This window comes from Chaetura pelagica, unplaced genomic scaffold (assembly GCF_000747805.2).
Source record: "Chaetura pelagica isolate M959 unplaced genomic scaffold, ChaPel_1.0 scaffold83, whole genome shotgun sequence".
In the NCBI taxonomy this organism is placed as follows: Eukaryota; Metazoa; Chordata; class Aves; order Apodiformes; family Apodidae; genus Chaetura; species Chaetura pelagica.
Genome location: NW_009952893.1, coordinates 2,211,430 through 2,228,650, shown reverse-complemented (window position 1 = coordinate 2,228,650; position 17,221 = coordinate 2,211,430). Strand labels below are relative to the sequence as shown.

The window sequence follows — 17,221 nt, the reverse complement described above, 5'->3', positions numbered from 1 at the left end:
AAAGCAATTAAAAATGCAAAAGGTTGCTGTTTGAATAGAATAAGACTAAATACAATCAAACCTGGAGATTAGTTCTCTTTATGGTGAAAGAGCAGCAGGGTGGGAGGAGCAACTTGAACGAGGAAGGTCTTATTAGAAGTTCATATTTTAGCAAATACATGTCAGTGGGATTTCTACTGTAGGAAAGGGAACAACAACAACAAAAAAGGAGGCAACTGGTTCTAAAAATTTGTTTTGTTGTGATTTAAAACAAAATAAAACACCCTGTTACTTCCGAGCTTGTTTGAAGAAAGAGTGAAATGGATTACATGATGCAAGCATTAAAATATATATTTGGTCTGGTTTTCTTTGCCTTTATGTTAGTGTCACCATTTGACTCAGGTTTGACAACAATGCTCTTGATCCCCTCCCCCTCCCAACCAGGACAATTAGTTTAATTCAATTTACTTAAATGGTTTTTAATTAGTATTCATCCTTTCTCCATGTCAGAGAAGATTCTGGAACATTACTTTTAAAACAATTCTTTAAACCCTTTTCAAATAAGGTTGAGGACAGGGGAAGAAGAAAGTCCAAACCTCAAAAAACCAAAACCAATCTTTAAATCAGGTTTAATCTCTCTGAGTTGAATTTTCTCAGTGCACACATTAAAAAGAGATTATATTTAAGTTCTAAAGTCAGCTATTTGTAATGTCTAGAAATTGCAGAGTGCCTACAGCTACATCCACTGCTTCAGCATGATCTGTTATTGTGTGTATCACAGCTAGTAGCAGTCAATGGCACCAGCTGAAACAAATGAAAATATAGTAGTGGGAAGAGTAAGAAGGTAGCTGGTATGTAGTCTCCCAAGGACCATGTGAGATGCTGACCAAAGGCAACTGATGTGAAGCTGAGGTATATGGGGAAGATATTCTCAGCTGAGTTGAACATGAATGCAGGCACCATGCTCAGCAGTGAAGGAATACGCTATCATCACTCATGTTCTCCTCAGTGAAGGACGTGTTGCTGCAAATGGCATGGTTCAATTAAAAACACATCAGCTGGACAGAAAGCCCATCAGTCTTATGTGTTGTAGATGCCTAATCTCTGTAAGGAATGAACAGCAATGACAGTGTCACCTCCCACTTGGTGTCACAGAGTTGAACAGCAAAACCCCACCTGTGCATGCTCCCATTTTCTGTGGCTTTACACACTTACTGGAAAGAAGAGCCAACCTCCCCAGTCAGAGTGCTGCTCCTGCAGAAGTTGGACTAGACTAGTCTCCAAGTTGATTAAAGAGGTTCTGAGTCTTCAGCTTACATTCACTTTTTCACTTTTAACACTCCTACCCTAAACCATCCATGGACAGACACTAACTTGGGTTTTTACCCTGACAGAAACTTATTTCTATAGATTAACAACAGCGGGGCAGAAGAATAACCTAGATCACTTCACATTGATATTCCTTTACTACAGTCTTCATAATACCCAGTGATGAGGCATTGTAGCAGCTTTACATCCTATACAGTGCCCTTATTAAAAAGCTTCTCCTGACCTGGAACCAAATCTTCTTTGCCATATGCTCAGGAAGTGACTTTTTGCCTTTCTCAGTGGATATGAAAAAACCCAGTCACTTTCCACCACATAAAAACTGGTAACATGTAAGTAGATTTACTATGCCCCCCCTTCAGTCTTCTGCTTAGACTAAGGAAGCCCTTGACTCCTACCTCCACTCACCTCCCAGCTTCCCTTCCATTTAAAGATTGGCTGACATTCACCAGATGGAATAAATTTGGATTCCAAAAGTAGCCAGGAGAAAGACCACATGATTAGCCTCCATTCTGATATACAAGATTTTGTTTAGGAAAGAATATTAGGTTTCAATTCCCACAGCATTTAATAATTTATTAGTTCATTTTTTCCTTGGATGAAATAAATAATTAATTTTAACATAGTTACTATTCTATCCTCTGAACTATAGATCCATTAAAAAATTTAGTCCATAGTTCTGCCTCCAGCTTAAAAAAGTCAGTCCTACTGACTTTGAAAGTATGTATTACTTGGAAAAAAATATGAAAAATACTGTTTTATTAATTAAAACAGGCAAAATTTCCTTTGGCTTAAGGGAAAAGGTTAATGAAACTAGCATCATAGGCACATTAGAGAGTTTGCATTCACCTACATACAATACCTAAAACTATGGACCAGGTAATAAACGTAAGCTGTTTTAGAAGTAATTTCCTACTGAATATACAAGTGATTGTCATGCAAATCCTTAGCCAAAAGCAATAAAAGAGTCAGTTGACAGACAGCTCAACCTTGAGAGTTAATCTTAAAATAATCCAGAATGAAGCAAAATTCATGCTCAAGAGCCATGCCACAGGAAAACCGGGCGGAACAAGAAGAAACATCAGTGAAAAATAAAAGGGCTCATCAACCTTGCTGCTTAGATAAGGTACATCAAACAGGAAATGAGTACACAGTACTGGAACATCTACTGCTGCTAGACATCTAAATGTCACTAACAAGAAGTAGAAAAATGGTCTATCAAACACTATTATCAGTTGGCAGAGTGAACGATAAATGCAAATAAACACAGCTCTTTTTGTACTGAATCTGAAATACTAGAGGGATACAAACAATAGAAACGTTATTGGGTGTAGTGGTTTGGGACCAACATGACAACAAAGGAGCAGCCCCATGGCTGTTGACTCAACTCCTCCCCCCGCTACACATATTCTGGGATGAGGAGGACAAAGCTCATGGGTTGAAACAAAGGACAAGGAGGGATCTTCACCGATTAAGGTCCTGGAAAAAACAGACTCAACTTGGGGAAAAATAATAATTTAATTTCACATGAATCAAACACACACAGGACACAGACAACACAAAGAGCAGGGCTTGCATATGTTACCCCACCCCTCCCTTCTTCCCTGGGCCCAAATCACTTTGCTCCGGGTTTCTGTCCCTCCTTCCCCCCAGGGGCATGGGGGGACAGGGGATGGGGTTTAGAGTCAGTTCACAGGCTGGTGGTTCCTCTTGCTCCTTCCTCCTCAGGAAGAAGGATTCCTTACAGTCCTTCCCTGCTTCCCCACAGGGTCTCTCCCATGGGGGAAAGTCCTCCATGAACCTCTCCTTCATGAGTCCTTCCCACGAGGTCTGGAGCAACCTGCTCCAGCCTGGGCTTCCCACAGTCACAGGCTCCTGAAGGAGACAGCCACCTCCCCTGTGCCGGGGTCTTCCAAAGCTGTGTAATCAGAGTCCACTGGCAGCAAATCCTCTGGCCACAAAAATCCAAGTCCAATGGCCAAGTTCACCCCTCCTGGTGCCTTCAGAGAATGTTCTTCCATGAGTGCAGAGGGACAGCCTGACATCTCGCCATGGGTTGCAAGGAAACTTCTGCTTGAGCACCTTCTTCCCCTACTTCCTCACCAACCACCAGCACCACTCTCCTTCACCAGCACAGCTCTTCTCCCACTGTCATAGCTCTGCTCAGCTCTCCTATCAGTTCTTTCATATGTTAATCACTGAGGTGCATCTATTATCCTTCTAATGGATCTTTGGCTGGGTTTTTTGGAAGCAGAGGGAGCTTCTCAGCTTCTTATTCGGGCACACTAAATAAATTAGGTTTCCTTTTAAAAGTAAGAAATGCATCAAAGTATGTATTGCTGAGGGTGGATGGCTGCTTAATACAAGTTAGATATTCTCGTTTGTATTTAAGACACAAAAGCTAAAAACAACAGCTTCTGGTACTGTGTTAGGGGTTTTTTGCCTCTTATTACCTTGAGATTTTTGTTCAAAACTGTCTATACTCTCAAATGTGGCAATTAGAATACATTTTTGTTTCAAGACATAGAACAAGATTCAAACAACTAATGAGCTCATATAGAGATATAGCAATCTGTCATCCTGCAGTGAGGATTAAAAGGTCAAGTTATAATAGCAGCTTTGTTTCTCACATACAGAATGGTTAACACTAAAAATTATGCTTTTAATTTTATAAAAGTAGCAAAAGAAAAGATATAGACAGCTTTCATTTTTCACACTGGCAGTTATTTTACTTCTAAAATCAGAAATTAAAAAAATTAAAAATCTAAGCCAACACACAGAGAAAGTGTTATATGGGTATATTTATTTTATTTCTGATAAATCACAATTTCTGTAGCCCTGAGAAAGCATTAAAATTTTATTCACACATCTGTAACATAATTGAAAAAGGAGCTACACTCGTAAGCTGTTTATGAGATAGTTAGAGAGGAAACCTTCACTCATTAGCTTTCTACTTACAACACCCAGCTGTGGGAGAGCCAAGTTTATTTTTCTTTCACAGCTAAAATGACTTGGATGCCTAACACCCTTTTCCGAGAAGACTGTTCTACTTACCATACTGTAGTTACTGAGGGGTACTTTCAAATAAAGGTCTTCTGTGAAACTTTCCCTCTTTATATAAAATAGTATGGTATTAACTGGAGAAGAGACTGAGACTCAAGTGAATTATTAGACAAGCATATGTCCATTTCAGGTAGTCTTTCAGTTCCTGTCTCACTCCTCTGCACCAGCTTCCTCCCCTCAGGTTTACCAGTTTGGCCCTCCAGGTTGTGAAAAACAAACTTGGGTGGGAATTTGTGTAAGTATGATTTTATTTATTTATTTTGGCAAAAGATTTTTAAAAGTGTGTTTTCAGTGGAAAATACACAGGCTTTCCATATCACTGTCGTGAAGAAATATCATTCTCCTCTGAAAGGGTGTAAAGATCAAGCCACATTATGTTTGACACTGGGAGGGTAGGTGGCAGAAGTTTTCATCATTCTTTAGCAAGAAAAGTTAAAATATGTTGGTGTGCTATATCTAGAAGTTTTACACTAAATATCAAACTGTTTCTTAAAAAAAAAAAAAAAAAGGAGGCAGTTTACCAGGAAAGTGTGAACAATATACATTATAATTGAACAGCAACAGGCAGGCCTAAATTACCCATGTCCTTATACACATTGAAATTTTCTGTTAACTGTAGGGGAACTTCTTGGCAGAATTTGAAGACCAAATATTCAAGGGAGATCCTCCTTTTCCTTCTAAGAATAAGATTTGAGGTGGGGGTTTTCTATTAGAACATTTTACGATACGCATACTTGATGTGAAAACACTGCATAAAAAACTACCATTTAATATTGCCCCAAGTTTTATTTTCTGATAGCACTCATGATTGAAGATGTAATCAATTCACACAACTCCAAGTAACACCTAATTCTTGTCAAAACAAATATTAAAATGATACTGCTTAGAAACAAATAAGCCAACAGATATCAGTCAGCTGCCAGACACCATAATGATTTTCCATGACAGTGAACAGCAACAGGCAGGCCTAAATTACCCATGTCCTTATACACATTGAAATTTTCTGTTAACTGTAGGGGAACTTCTTGGCAGAATTTGAAGACCAAATATTCAAGGGAGATCCTCCTTTTCCTTCTAAGAATAAGATTTGAGGTGGGGGTTTTCTATTAGAACATTTTACGATACGCATACTTGATGTGAAAACACTGCATAAAAAACTACCATTTAATATTGCCCCAAGTTTTATTTTCTGATAGCACTCATGATTGAAGATGTAATCAATTCACACAACTCCAAGTAACACCTAATTCTTGTCAAAACAAATATTAAAATGATACTGCTTAGAAACAAATAAGCCAACAGATATCAGTCAGCTGCCAGACACCATAATGATTTTCCATGACAGGATTTCAACAGAACTTAAAATTATAATCAATTTGCATTCATTTCAGAAACAAAACTTTTTTTTTTTTTTTTTTTTTTTTTAAATGGAAAAATAGAAAAATAGCAAGGAAAGAGGTAAATATTCACTGTCAAGATTTCAATGCTGAGAAAAGAGCCATCCTTGAATAGCTTCTGATGATGTTTGATTTGCCAGCCACACTAACATACCTTGATAACAGCACTTACCATGCCTGACAACACAGAACCACATGCATGGAAAGATGAAATGTTTAAGCTGGCATATTGGGTAAAATGTCAGTCCCTAGAAAGTCAATGTCAAATACCCATCAATTTGTAAACACCTCGGATTTTATGCATGTGTTGCCAAAAGACACCAGTCCCTTCGCAACCACCTCAGCTGTAACAGTTTCCAGAAACAGCAATAAATGGACCCCAAATTCCATGGTTTACTGAACAAAATTCTTTATTCTATCATTACTAGGTTGGTTCTGATATTGGTGTCTTTGATGTAATCCATATAAGGGCAGTTAATTTCCATGGAGGTAACTTTTTGTCTGTCATGTTTTTAAGAAACTACTTTCCACATGTTGTAATTATAAACCACAAGATTAAAATACCACTAAAATTCTGAGATCCACCAAAGTACATACTGGCAAAAGAGATTTTTCTCAACTGTTGAGTAATGCTTGTGCTACTGTTTCTCTGCATTTTGATTTGTCAAGTATGTTCAAAAGATGTAAAAGTGAAACACTGTGGTGAATCTGGAAGATAGAAGATTTCAGTTCATAGCTGTTGGTTTATAATCCCCATATACTAAGGATATGATGAGAATCCTCTGCAATCAATTGAAAGAAAATTCAACTTTACACAAACTCAGGGGTCAAATTGTAAGTTTCACTTCCTAAGCACTTAGATAAAAAAACACTAATTATCTATAAAAATATAATAGCCATTATAAAAACAGCCATCACCCAACTGATTGAAAAAATGCAAACTCTGTATAGGATAAAAATGAACAATTACTTAGAGCATTTACCACTTCCATGTGTTTCTCTTCAATTGATCTAATAAATTTATAAATCAGAACATACTAATACAATAATTTATTTTGATTGTCTATCAAGTGTACTAATTTCCTCATCAAGCTTATGACTTCTGGTGAATTACATCATATTTGGAGGAAAAATAAACTGTTGTAGATTCACATTATGGAATTTTATCACCAAAGGAATCTATCACTGAAAGCTTTAACTTTAATGGAATTTTTACTGAGTAAATTAAATTTTATTTCTTACTCGTTTTACCAGTTTTCTGGTTGTTGTCAGCCAAAAGCTAGTTTTAATGCCAAACCCAAAAAAGCAGGAAGCTTACAAATGTTTCCATCTGAACTGAGTGGAGTTCACAATTCCCTAAAAGCACTGCATGAATTAACAGTGATGTACTTCATAAATCTAAATCTACAACCAGTAATGGGGACATTTATTGATAATATCAGGATCAGCATGTGCTATGGGCATATTGTGCCTGGAATAATTTAAGTATGAATGTGGTAAACAAAGATGAACATCACCTATATCCAACAGGAGGATAAAAACCAGCAGATGTTGTATGCAACTCCCTGTAGATACAATGCTAAATATAATTTACAGTAATGCAAGTGCTACCTGGTACAAACAGAACATGTATCTCAATACTTATAGCAAGCATTTCTGCTCTAATCAGAGGTTTGAATAAGGAATCAGTGACCTAGAGCACTGAGTGTCACCTAAAAAGGAGTTTTATTCAGATTCAAAAAAAGTCATCCTTTGCCATTTGCTCTTTTTTTTTAAAGAATTAACATCCTCACTGTGAGACCAATTTGTTCAACAAGTTATTACATTAGCCTCCTTAGTAATTTTCTTCAGCTGCTTTCAAAGCAGTCTTAGAAATTCAGATACATTTTTCATAAACACTTAAAAATTCAATCAAAATGACATTATTAATTTTCCAACAATCAAAAAGAACCTCAAATTTTCCACTGAATATACCCTTCTTCTCCCTACCCCAGCAGTACCTCGCAACTGTAATTCAGATTAATTGCATTTATATACTTCAAACCAATGACTATTTACTATCAGAAACAAGCTCAAACACTGGAGTTCTCATTGGAAGGGAACTTCAAAGGTCGAATTCTATGTTTAAACAACCCAGGTTTTCTTCTAGAGTTCCAGCCTTTTAAAATTTGAGAGTCTTTCTGTTAAAACTCCCTCCTGTAAACCTGAAGAAGGATAAATTACCTACCTTTGAAAGTCCGCCTACTTCCAAATAGAAGCAGATAATGAAAACATTCCAGGTGATCCACAGGGCAGTCCACACCGTGTACTAAACACAGAGCAAGATAAAAGCAAAAAGACAGAAAAATAAAATGTGAAGATGAAATAACTTTATACTGAGCAGATCAATAAGAAAAAAAACTGATATCAATAAGCATTGTGCTTCTAGGAACAGCCAAGCACAGAGAGTTCAGAGGAATTCTCCCTGCAGAAGTCCCCTAAGAACCTTAGGAAATTACAAATTCAATAGTTGTTGCTGTTCTAAATATATACCATTAAAACACATTTATTCTTCAAAGTTTTACACTATCCTACAGATAGCAATTAAGTCCAAAATGCTGACTTAAACACTGTTTGGGGGGCAACTGTGAGTCATTCATAAATCCTGATTTAGCTCTGTTAAAGGAGATTCCAGAAGTAAAAGAATTTAAAAAAACAAATATTATTAAAATAACATTAAAATATGATGAAGACACAAGAAGAAAAAAAATGAAACAAACAAAAGATGCCACAACAAAAAAAAAACAACCCAGCAAACCAAACAGAAGATCAATTAATTTGATAATTTTGTTGTAAAATAACCCACCACAAACCAACAAACCTACAAACAAGTTAAGGGTAAATCTGAACTCTTGAGAGTCTTTCAGCAAAAGGTGTTTTAAGTACTTTAAAAATAGTTCATAACTTCTGTAGCCCCTATAGCCACAGACCCAATCCTACAATGCACCTTTAACAAATGAACACATCCATATCTCTTCTGGTTTCCCTGGTATCCAACCCTACTGCAAGACTGAACCCATACTCCACCCACAGCATGAATAGGAAATTAATTTGTCTGTCTTAAACCACCTTTGCATTTTAGTTGTCAGCATAATTGACTAGCACTATCTCCTTACAGGTGCACTGTTTACCTTTGTACAACTGTAACTATGTCCCATTAACTGTCTGAGCTGTGCACCTCAGAAGCATTTCTGTTCAACAGGCTCAGTCCTCACTTAGCCACTGTGGAGATACACACACCTGAACAATGCAATGAGCAGCATTTATGTGCTTTTATTTACATTTATGCCCTTATAGCTGCTAAGTGCCTTTGCAAGTCTAATTAGCCATGACCAGGTGAGGCTCATATGCTATTGTTTCCCTTCAATATACTCAGTAAAGCTCAACACCCTATTCTAAAATATACTGGATCCCATTTCCATCACATGGGTGGGTGTCAGCTTGGCTTGCTTGGGCAGTTTTAGGTTATGTTCCTGTCTTCCTTCCTCTCCCTGTGATGTGCAATGAAAGGTTCAGGTGCAGAGGAGTGAATTTTTCCCCACTTTGACTACCTCCACTTTGATTACCCCCACATGCATACAGTCATTTCTGTATGACAAACAGGCTGTTTGGAGATTGCTATGGCTTAAGAAATAAATAAACTGAGAGTAACATTCCTGGGCTATTTTCTCTGGCTTGCACAGAAAGGCAGCATGGTAACTGAAGGCTGGATTATTATAAAATGGACAGAGCTATGCACAGTATAAAGTCTGGACTATTAATAAGACTAAATTAAAAGAGGATGTCCCATTTTATCACATTTGTTGACTTAGTAGTCAACAACATCATGAGCTGCTGATTTTCCAACATATGTCCTCAGAACACCAGGTACAGTGTTCAAAATTAATGAACATTTAATACAAGCCCAGCTGCTCTGAGCAGATCTCAGAATATTCACGAGATTTCTCCTCTTCAAGAAGGGGGAATCCTATCTCTCTAGGAATGAAATTTGTCATTATAATAACAGTAAAGGTTCCTGATCTGCCAGGCCAAGCCAGATCTGTTAACTGCCTCATTCTGTCCCATAGGCATCAATGACAACAGGACTAATGACCACTCTGAAACCATGCAGGCAAAAAACTCTGAGCAGAAGACAGCAAAAGCAATTAAGAGCAGTTAGGAAACACCAGGGTTCTGGCTTTATATGCCATCTTAATTTTTCTCTTTTGTGGATGTGCAATATAATGCAAATATTAATTAAATCATCACAGGTAGTTTTTTTTTTCAGAGACCCTACCTTCCTTAGTAAATGTTATGAACAGCTAACTCCATACTTTTTCTTTGTCATTCAGACTCTGCTCTGAAGGCAGAATATTAATTTCCTCATGAAGTTTTCTAAAATGCTCATCACTACAATGTCTAAAAGCTGCATAAACACTAATTTATTTTATGTTATAAGGGAATGATACAGCTCTCAGAATGCAAATGATGTTCTGATACATGAAGTGATTACATTCAGAAGTATTCATTCACTATAGGCATCCAACTTGAGATGCTTAAGATTTCATTTTTCTGAACACTTGGGGTTCCACAGTACTTTATAAGCTCCATGTCCAGCTCCCTATGGCTGAGCATTCAGCACTTTTGCAAATCAGACCACAAGGCCTTAAGACAAGAACTTAGAATGCAACGTGAAAGGAAAACACATGAGAAATTAGTGATTCTGTGTCAAAAAATGTTTAAGTTGCTGAGAGCAGGGATAAAACTCAGCTATCCAGTGCAGTCTAAACAACATAAGGAATCCTTTTATTCTTGCTGTCACATGACTCACTCTTCCCGTGTTCTCTGTTTTATGCAAGCCAAGCTTTTATTCTATAGCAACTGTTACCAGAAACCCCCCAAATGTCTGTTCTTTCTACTAAAACTGAGGTGCCCCTAGAAAAAAACTCATATGCACCCAAGCTGTTCAGTACTGCGAATATCTAAAAGGATCATATTATGATTGCACAGGAGGGCTCTCATAACACATATTCTTCATCCTGAGTTTCTTCCTGAAAAAAATGGTAATACTTTCTGAACGTGATTTACATAAATGTATATGTATGTACCTTCAAGGTTAAAAAAAAAAAATAAAATTAATAATATTCTATTATGTGGCATCACACTAACACCTGCTTGGGTTTCTATATGAGGTTTAACTGTTGTATCCATTAAGAAGATCTCTCCTTTGAGCTACCTGAGAAACTGTCTCCAGTCCTGCATGGCTGTCCTTTGTATGAAGGGACAACAGGCAGGGGAAGGTGCCATGCATTCTGGCAGACATTTGCAGTTAAGGGAGGAGTGGTTAGGGTCTGAAGCACCAGGTTCAAACTGATATACAGGGGTTCATTTCCCTCCAATGGCACCTCACCTAACTTGTTTCATGACCTCACCTGCCATTCAGCCTCTCCTGCCCCATGTCCTGTACACTACCCTGATGGTCCTGCTGTGTCTGCTCACTCTTACCACCCACACTCAGCAATTCCTGCCCTAGCTCTTTTGCCAGCCATGTTCAGTCCTCTCTGACTCATGCTCAGCAGCACAACCCTCACCATATCTGGCATGGAGAAGGAATTTTCCACACAGGTTGAATCAATAAAAAAGGAGGGGTTTGAGGTTTGTTTTTTTCAATAGCCCCTATGAGGCACTACTTAAAAATCATGTTTTCCTGTAACATATTCCTCCTTCTGCAAGGACACTCGTGATAATCTTTGTGGCTTTTTCCCCATGTATACTTTCTTGCATTTGGACTTTTGCACTAAGATTGTATACTCTGTGGTGTGAGGAAGCATTTTGAGTCTTATATGTTATGTGGAGACAGAACTTGCTAAACCTTAGAGGTTCAATGTCTATTAAATTATTGCTGAACCCAGTAGGTTCTTTTCAGATGCCTTTTCTTAATGCCAGCCTCTCTAGAATAGTGATATTTCTATACCTTTTTTGAGTCTACAGGTCATATTGAAACCAATGCAGAGATACTTTCATATACCAGTGAAGTGCAATCACTTCTAGAGTTAAATCTTTGATATTAGATGGGCACAATGTCACAAAAAGAAGGCATTAAGGAAAAATGCAAAGGATGGCTTCTTAAGCAGAAAGTAAGAGAAAAAAGGGAAATTTCTAATTTTGAATACCACAAGAATTGTGGGAAAAATTTAGCTTTAATGAATAAACTATCTCAAGTGTATATTTAATCTGAAATGAAGCACCACCTCTGGCAGTCTCTTGGTGTTAGGGGAAATGAATATTGGCTTAGGGATACTTGAGGTAAAGGCAGCAACTACTGAGTCACAAGACTGTCTTCCTGTAATACCTGGCTGTGCCTCAGAGGCATCAGTACTCACACAGCCTTATGCAGTCACATCTGTGAAAGACGGCAAGGAAAGTGGCATAAATCAACACCGCAGAACAGTGATAACTCACGACTAACCAGAAAGGATATTCAAGGAGTAATTTTGGATAGTTAAATATTTCACATTTTGAAATTGTGAGAGTATTTATATACCATTTGCTCGAACACTGCAAAAAACAACCTGTATAGTTCTGTATAGCCTTTCTTTTGTTTTGTTTTGGGTTATTTTTGTTAGTTTGTGTATACTTTTTTTTAAGAAACTGCCTCTGTTTTTCAGATGTACATATGGCCTACACACATTATTTAATCAAACAAATAAAGGCAAGCAAAGCAGAGATTTCCGCCTTATATTCTCCCTATGTAAGTGTATTATTTTCAACTCCCACTGTTCATTAATACATTTATGATCAGCTTGAAGCCAGGTTTATTCAATCAAAGCTACATGACTCATCATTCAGAAAGCTTTTGAAATCACATACCATAGGTAGGAGAGAGGAAAAAAAACCCACAACTTTAACAAGTATCCTGTCATCATCTTTAATCAATTTTAACAGCCTGAAATCTTGCTGGTGATAGCAGGTTCTATCAAGAAAGGAAAAGCATGCACAGGGAAATGATCACAGCAGAGCTCTGGAGCTGCATGATGGGTGTGTTACAGCATAGTTAGAAGTGAAATGTAGTTGCTTTTTCTTTGCAAATGTTGGGGTAAGTTTTAAATGAGCTAATATAGGAAAATTAAAAATTGGCTCTGCACTTCTGTGTCCCCTGGGAACTTTGCACTGATTTAATCCAGCCACAAAATATTCAAGTACTGAAAAATATCATATCCACTTACTGACAGGACAAATTGTTCACAAACATTGATCTAAATTACTAATTAATACAAAACCTTTTAGAAATGATTATTTGATTTAAACTAATTAGGACACTCGGAGTTAATGCTGTTTCTCCCTCTTTCTCTCATTCTCTCTCTGTGTTTCCTAAGTTCTGAGGACTTAGAAATTTATCTATGAGCAAGTGAAATTCCAGATTTACTGCAGAATCACCATCCCTATAGTCCTGTATCTGAAGGATCATAGACAGACAACATGATCCACTACTTTTATTTATTTGGAATGAGAATTGTGTTCAACAGAAATGCTTCATGAGTCAGCAACCATTGTGTGGGAGCTCATAGAGGGTGGAGTATTTTTTGGTAGAAAACTCTCTGACCAAATTTTGTATCACTCGAACTATGAAGTAAAACTAATTTATTTATTCAGACTTTTAATCTACAACAGCTATGCTTATGTTGCTGTCAAAGAAACGACTGCAGCTTATGTAGTCATTAAATGATAGAGGTAAACTAGCTAGCCTGGGTTCAATGACAGTGGAAGAGTTAGAAGCATACAACTGCTTTTTTTTTTAATCCATTCTCTTATCACAGCCCCCACTGAGCTCCTTGGCTCTAGGTACCTGCATGGGAAGTCTTCTCAGTTGTGCCTGTAAAGCTAACCTCTTATTTAACTGGAGTAGAGATGCGCTTCAAGTTATGGCCCAACACATAACATATTTATTCACTTACTTTCACATTTGTGCTGCATGCTAAATTTTAAGGGGAGAGAACATGACATATGTAGCATAGGATGGCAAACGGAAAGATTTTGTGTAATATCTCTAGCCAGGGAAACCTCTCAGGCACAGTCTGTGCCTTCATTGTACAGAAGATAGATTAAAGACATTCATTTGAGATTAGCTTAGTCAAGATCCCTAATACAGTAAGATAGAATACAATGTGGGCAACTTGTGCCCAACTGTGCCAGATGAATTTTGTGTAAACAATTTACAGAAGTAAGCTGCTATATCTGACATGATTGTCTCTTTGCTTCAATTTTTTATATGCCAATCAGATCATCTGCACTAGGAAAGCAGATTTCCAGGGAAGTCTTAAGGAAAAGACTATGGATAATAAGCATACTTTTCCTGAAATATTTTGATACTTTTTAAGTTAAACTGGATTTAGCCATATTTAAACAAGAAACTTCAGCAATCAGAGTACATAAAAGTATGACTCAGCTTACTTCTTTTGTCACAGTACCAAATTCTTGCTTTAATGTGGGACACCAACCATATGCAGGGATTTCGATGTGGCAGAAGGTGCAGCTGCAAACTTGGAAGCCCACGAAGCTTCTCAATCAATTTGGAGCCCAATTCACGACTCAGAACCTGAGTAGGAATCTCTCTGCACTGTGTTTAAGTAATACTGTAGTTCAGGACCCTACAGAAGATTTACATTAAACCAGATTTATATTTTAAGCAAGCAGTAAAATTTACTTCTATAACAAGTGTACTGTGTTTTTAAAGGTTTTCAGAAGCAGGAAGGCAGTCTATGTCCTTCCTGGGGAGAGATGTCTTTTGGTTTCCCTCTTGCCTCAGTGAAGACAACCTAGAGCTGGCTCCCTGTTCCTGTTTCCCCTCTCACACCTCCTCCCTCCTGCCCAAACAAGTGAAAAAGGTCAGAGAGCTAACCTACTTCTAATAAACACTATAAAAGAAAATGGTTGTTTTTCAGATGCATCTGTTTTGGTTTGATAGTTTACCAAGTGGCTGAACTGACACTTGTGCTGGTGCAAATGAAGGAATAGTGCATGGACGGAAGGTATTGCCTGAGCAAAAGGAGGGTTATTCCTTGTGCTGGCTTGATGTATTCTTTGAATTCAGCCTGAGGATGAAGATAGACAAGAGGCTGAACTGACAAGTTTGTAGCTTGCAATGAGGGAAATCTTGCCTCTCCTTTCCCCTCCAACTCCATACAGCTGTTCATGACTGTGCAGTCCCAACCCCTGCCTTATGCTGGCCCTAGAACCCATTGGGGACCTCACAGCCTGGGTTCAGCTCACCAATCAGCAGAAAGTCTCTGCTTTTTTCTTGCTTTCTGACAGTTTAGGATTGGAAATGGCTTACTGAAGGGTCTGATTAACTACTGCCAGAATCAGTGGAGTTTGGAGAAGTATTGACGCAGGGAAAAGAACAGTGGGAACAGGGAGGCATTCTGCTGGTGAACTACCTCTGAGGATGGTTCCAGACAACCTCTACACTTTCACTCTTCAGACTTCAGGATTTGACTCAAACTATTCCTACTCCACAGAGAACCTTGTGTTAGTAGGGATAGAAACTGCTCTAAAGTCTTGATCTTCCCAAGTAGTAAGTATTCACATCTGCTTTAGCTTGAGATCTTAAATATATGCTTAAAGTTAAATCAGAATGAGAGTTCAGTTAAATCTGAGGATAAAGTATCTTGTTGGGATGTTTCTTTAATTACAAGTTTTCTACCTCTACTTTAAAACAACTTCAATGAAATCTAAAATGTTAATTTACATTGGAAAATATCTAGAAACAGTCAACATCTGTTGTGTTTCATTTTAAAACTAAAGCAGAGCTTTCACCACTGAACAGCAGAGCTGAACCTGAGGGGCAAGAGATTTTGTTCTGCTGCACTTCAGACACCAATTTCCTACGTAATTTCACAGATGTTTACCCTCACTTGCTTCTGGTGTCTTACGTATAAAATGAAGAACATGAAGCAGAAAGGTGAGTCAACAATATATGGATATATATACATATACACTGCTGTCCAGTTCTCCAACCACAGGTAATAGACAAAAGTGCTATTATTTACATCAATCCATTTCCAATTCCTTATAGTCTGCTTGTGAAGTTTACCTAATGTGAGTATAAAGAAGCTCAAGTGCAATTTTTGTTAAATTTTCCATTTAAGACATGGCAAAGAATGAGAGGATTTAAGGCTTGACTAGAAAAGATGAAGCTTTTAAAGTATTTGTCTAATGAGTTTTCCCCAGTAGACATTTATTTCACTCTTTTGTGAGGAAAAAAAGTAGTAACTTTAGCCTCTTAAAATGCATTACTGACAGCACAACTGAAATGTTCCAGATACAGACACTGCCAGGTAAAGAAAGACATGATATTCATTCATTCAGTAGAGACTGTGGGGGAGGAAAAGGGGTATTTTTTTGTTGGCAGTTTCCTTCACAGTTTTGAAACTTTTTTTCTTCCTGGCTACATTGAGAACATGGGAAAAATAAAAATAAAAATCTGTGAAGCTTCCAGTTACAAGCATTAGAGAGAATTTACAATAATTTAAGGTCGAGGCCATAAATACAGGTCTTGGCAAAGTTAAATGTAAGGAGGAGATCTTTTTTGAACCCATGGGTCACAGGACCAAAGGAATTTCTACAATTCTCACTTCTCCCTGTTGAAGAGGAATATGTGGCTAAAGATACTCTGACCATTACAATTATTTTTTTTTAATGGAAATTGATTCTGCTTGTCTAGTGCAAAGAGAACAACTATTTATTTATTTATTTTTTTCATTTACGTACTGTCTAATTGTCGATGTTCCCATGATCCATCGAGGTATTTAATTCTTTAAATAATCTTACTAAGAACTTGTATCACAGTCATACCTCTGGTAGCACTTTCTCTAGGTGTACCCATTCTTGATATCTTCCCAAAATCTCAGAAATGCTACTCAGTAGTCCTAAATTTGCAGTAAGACATGAAGACCTCTGAAGTTTCTACAGAAATACCATCTGGTGTTTTCAAGCCAAGAAAATCCTGCTTTGTAACATGACAGGTTTTAAAACAAATTGTAAAAAATAACAAATAATAAATGAGACTTACCACGACTATATATCGAGGCCTAAACTGGATGGTTCCAAACAAACCCAAAATGACAACTATTATTTGTAGGAAATTTCCAAGGATAGGAGCCCATTGGAAACCAAGGAAGTCAAAGATCTGTCTCTCTAATGCTGCCAGCTGTAAGAAAACACATAAACAGAACATTCACCTTTTAATTATGGGTGAGACAAAACACTTGACATTTTTCTATTTGCACCAGACTTCACCAGGCAGAAGTAAAGCAAAGCTCTGACATGACAGTTCCTGAGTGTTGCCTTTGACAGTGTTTTAGTACACTGGTATCTGAAGATAGCTGCTAGTCAGCACACAGTTCTCCTAAGGAAAAAACCACGTAATTATAAGAAAA

General features: G+C 37.5%; 1 protein-coding gene across 1 annotated transcript in view; it reads right to left on the bottom strand.

The window, feature by feature from the left end:
- Positions 1 to 16,986, bottom strand: part of NKAIN3 (Na+/K+ transporting ATPase interacting 3) — a 179,899-nt gene extending 162,913 nt beyond the window's left edge. Inside the window, exons 1-2 of the mRNA XM_009995542.1 lie at positions 16,855 to 16,986; positions 7,993 to 8,073 (exon numbers count right to left, since the gene is read on the bottom strand). The gene's annotated coding sequence lies outside the window, so the exon portion shown is untranslated. The remainder of the gene's footprint in view (positions 1 to 7,992; positions 8,074 to 16,854) is intronic.
- Between the last annotated feature and the right edge of the window lie 235 nt (positions 16,987 to 17,221).